This window comes from Chelonoidis abingdonii, chromosome 8, assembly GCF_003597395.2.
Source record: "Chelonoidis abingdonii isolate Lonesome George chromosome 8, CheloAbing_2.0, whole genome shotgun sequence".
In the NCBI taxonomy this organism is placed as follows: Eukaryota; Metazoa; Chordata; order Testudines; family Testudinidae; genus Chelonoidis; species Chelonoidis abingdonii.
Window position 1 is genome coordinate 105,105,412 of NC_133776.1, and position 4,528 is coordinate 105,109,939.

Consider the following 4,528-nt stretch of genomic DNA (forward strand, 5'->3'; position numbering starts at 1 on the left):
CCTGAGGAGGTTGTGAAGGCTAGGACTATAACAGGGTTTAAAAGAGAACTAGATGAATTCATGGAGGTTAAGTCCATTAATGGCTATTAGCCAGGATGGGTAAGGAATGGTGTCCCTAGCCTCTGTTTGTCAGAAGGTGGAGGTGGATGGCAGGAGAGAGATCACTTGATCATAGCCTGTTAGGTTTACTCCCTCTGGGGCACTTGGCATTCGCCACTGTCATTAGACAGGATACTTGGCTGGATGGACCTTTGGTCTGACCCAGTCTGGCCATTCTTAAGTTCTTACCTACCCTTTAAAAGATATTGACAAGGTGCTGTCTCCATTGTCTCTGGCCCCAAAAGAGATTCTGAAACCCCTGCCACCAACTCCTGGCAGCCTCTTATGCAGCGTCATGAAAAAGAAACACTCCCTCCAGTAATACATATACTTGGTGGTTTAAGAGGGCCAATTTCACAAAACTGAAAATAATTATCAGCCAAATCAGCTAGGAGAACAAATTTAATTAAAAAATGTAAATAATTGGGAATCATTTAAGAACACGTCACTAGATGTCCAAAAAGCCAAAAACCCACAACTATGGCTGAAGGCTGTGCTGGTTAAAAAACTAACCTGGTTGAGAGGGTAAGTGAAGACAGCTCTAAAAAATAAATATATAATAAATGGAAGAAAGGGGACATTAATAGTAATGAATATAAATCAGAAGTTAGAAATTGCAGAAAACTGATAAGGGAAGCCAAGTTACACAAGTAGAAATCTATAGCCAGCAGAGTTAAGGACAGTAGAAAGGTTTTTTTAAAAGTATAGAGAAACAAAAAAATTCTGACAATGGTATTGGTCCATTTCTTGATGGAAGTGGTAGAATTATCAATAACAGTGCAGAAAAGACAGAAGTATTCAATAAATATTTTTGTTCTGTGTTTGGGGAAGAAACAGATGATGCAGTCTCATCATATGTTGATAACACTTTTTCTATTCCACTAATATCTCTGGGGGATGTTAATCAGAAACGACTAATATAGACATTTTTAAATCAGCAGATCCAGATAATTTGCATCCAAGAGTTTTCAAAGAGCTGGCTGAGGAGCTCTCTGGACAGTAAACACAGATTTTCAATAGGTTTTGGTGGAGTGGGGAAGCTCCAGCAGGTTGAAAGAAAGCTAATATGGTGAAAGAATAAATGGGATGACCCAGATAACTATAGGCCTGTCAGCCTGACATCGATTCTAGGCAAGATAATGGAGAGGCTGATATAGGACTCAATTAATAAAAAATAACCCATGCAAATCCCGTGGACTGAAATGGGTTTGTGTGCATATAAATGAGACTGGAATTTGGCTCAGTGTCCCTGTTACTGTTTCTAAGGCACTTTGAGATTCATGGATTGAAGGCAGTGCAGCATATGTGTATAATACACTATAAGAGAAGGACTGTTATATGTCTGCCCCCATATTTCTCACACACCCTGGAAAAGGCATCACAGAGACCTCATCTGCAGCTGGCCTCCTTAGTGTTCTAGCAGAACACCTGAGTCCAGCTCTTGAGAAGTTCTGGGATGTGGGCTTGTCTGTTTAAGCAGACAGTCTCTGCTGACTTAATAGCACAAAGGTAAAAGTCTTGCTCTCCCATACGGACCAATGCTGCCATTCCCACAGTAGACCAACCCACTTTTAGAGCTGAAAGCTCAGAAGGAACAAGGCGCTTCCTTAGCCAAGTGCACTGACTGAATTAACAGTTTCAGTGCAACTCGGATGATTTTGCAGAAGGCCAGATAAGTTGGGCAGCAGTTCAAAGGCGACGTTTAATAGCAGGACCTCCTCGGTATCCATAATGACGAGACACGGAGAGGAGAAAAACTGTGCTGTAGCTGTATGATGATAGCTCAAAACAGCGATTGCCAACCGGACTTCATCACTACCCCTGCAGCAAATCTAATGAGCGGAACAAGTAGTCCCCACTCCTTTTATTGTGCACCGCTGTACTCTCCAATCTCTTTGCCAGCGCTCGTACACTGCTGGCACACCTCACTGTTCTGCTGCTACCACGGTAATAACAGAGTAACTGCAGAGTGCACTCTGCTCTGGCCCTGTAGCACCAGCTTCAGAGCTCAGCACAGGGTAATTAGTGCCATTAATAATCCACGCTCATCATTCCCTTGTGGACACACGATCATCTCCCCCGGGTTTCTGGTAATACGTAACATAAGCCTTGCAGATCCCAACACCAGGCCTGGCAAGAACTCAGTCACGGTAATGTTTAGTTGTAGGGGTTTTAACTAGTGTGAAGGAGTAAACTAGCAAATATGTTGTTTTGCAAATACTCACAATTCTTTTAAAGAAAACTTCAAAATCTGTATTAATTGAAGCCCTGCTGGGGCTTATTCACCAACCCACTGAGCTAAAAAGCATGAATTTGGCACTGGATTACCCCACTCCTTCACAAATAATTATCTTGATTATAGCCAGACTGTGTGAGTAGCCTATGGTACCCATAACTTTAAATGATTTCAACTTGTTAATTTCCTGACAAGTGCAATCAAGAGATAATGTAAGTTGCTTGTTAGAGTACAGACATCTCTGAAAAAAAAATTCTCACATCCATCATTAGGAACAAATGTTTTCTCAAAGTCAGAAGAATCAACATAATCTGCCTTTTGATGCTGTGCTGGTGCCTGGGGAATAAGTGTCTCATCAGGCTCTTTTAGTTCTTTAATCTCTTTAATTTAAGGCACTGGCAACTTTCCAGAATGATTTACACTCCTTTTTATTGCCACACATCTTCCCAGTTTTGCCTCTGAAATTTTCTTTCCATGTCTCTGTGTAAAGAACTGCTTTTCAACGGGTAGATGAGAGCTACAGTACCTGTAAGTGAAGAGCTGCATTATTAACATTGTTTAATGCTGAATTGAAAAACGGAATACTCTAGGACAGAAGTTCTAACAAGCAGTGAGATCTTAGCATCTCTCTGTCAGACGTGATAGGTTAGGCTTGAATCTGTCATTTCCTCTGAATGCTCTATCACTGCGAAAGAATGCACAATAAGTATTAGTTCTTGTTACTTCTCGTCCTACATGAGATGTTTCACTTATTTTGCTTGGATCTATAGGAGTTTGTCTTTCGTCATCTGGTAACCTTATCTGCATGTACCATGGTGTGTACAGAAGAATCACAGAGTATCCAATTCCATTTCCTCAACAAAGTGCTTAATTTTTATTGTCAGAAAGAAAGACTATTTCCATGGCATGGAAGAAATCCAGACAGATTCACACCAGGTCCCAGCCCACCTGGCCTCCCAGGCAGTCAATCCATACAGTTGACAGCTAAAACTTTCATTCACCTTCCATCTATTCCCAGGTCATTTCTACCCATTAGGAAATTAGCAATTCACAGTGGACTTTAGTGCACTGTGATATAGTTGGCCTTTTAGGCCCATGTGATACAAACAGCACATGACTTCACACACTGAGCGCGAGGCTACAAGGCCAGTCATTCAGTGCTATAGGCAAGGATGGCTCAGTCTTCAACCCTTTCTTCATAAATTGCAGCTACCATTTTCCCTTTGTAAAATGCTCAGATCACTACAGTTTTTCCTGTTAAATTGAATAATTAGGGCCCTACCACATTCATGGCCATGAAAAATGCATCACGGACCACGAAGTCTGGTCTCCCCACTGTGAAATCTGGTCTTTTGTGCTTTTACCCTATACTATATAAATTTCAGGGGAGAGATCAATGTTTCTTAAATTGGGGGCCTTGACCCAAAAGGGAGTTGCAGTGGGCTTTAAAGATTTTAAGGGGGTCACAGTATTGCCACCCTTACTTCTGCGCTGCCTTCAGAGCTGGGGGGGCCGGAGAGTGGCCACTGCTGACTGAAGGCCAAGCTCTGCAGGCAGCAGCGCAGAAGTAAGGGTGGCAATACTGTGGCCATCCATACTTCTGCGCTGCTGCTGGCGGTGACTCTGCCTTCAGAGCTGGGCTCCCAGCCAGCAGCCACCGCTCTCCAGCTGCCCAGCTCTGAAGGCAGCGCCACCACCAGCAGCAGCACAGAAGTAAGGGTCGCAGTACCACAACACCCCCTGCAATAACCTTGTGAAACCTCCCCCCCACACAACTCATTTTTTGATCAGGACCCCCACAATTACACCACCATGAAATTTCAGATTTAAATAGCTGAAATCATGACATTTATTATTTTTAAAATCCTATGACTGTGAATTTGACCAAAATGGACCGTGAATTTGGTAGAGCCCTCTGAATAATGTTGTGATGATGGGATGTCAAACATGACTTCAGCGCATGTCTCTCTCTCTCTATCGCATCCCTGCAATGCTGGGGGCTGGAGTTGAGAAGTTCTGCAGCTCTCGTTCCGGCCGAAATTTCTACAATTCTATGAAAGCGATGCACTGAAGTGCCAGACTCTGGCCCTGAGCACTTTAAGTGGTCATGACCATGAGCCCCCACTCATGCTTGCTCTTCAGTGGGTCTAGGACTGAACACAGTCTTTACGCAGGTGCCCACGGAGATTACAC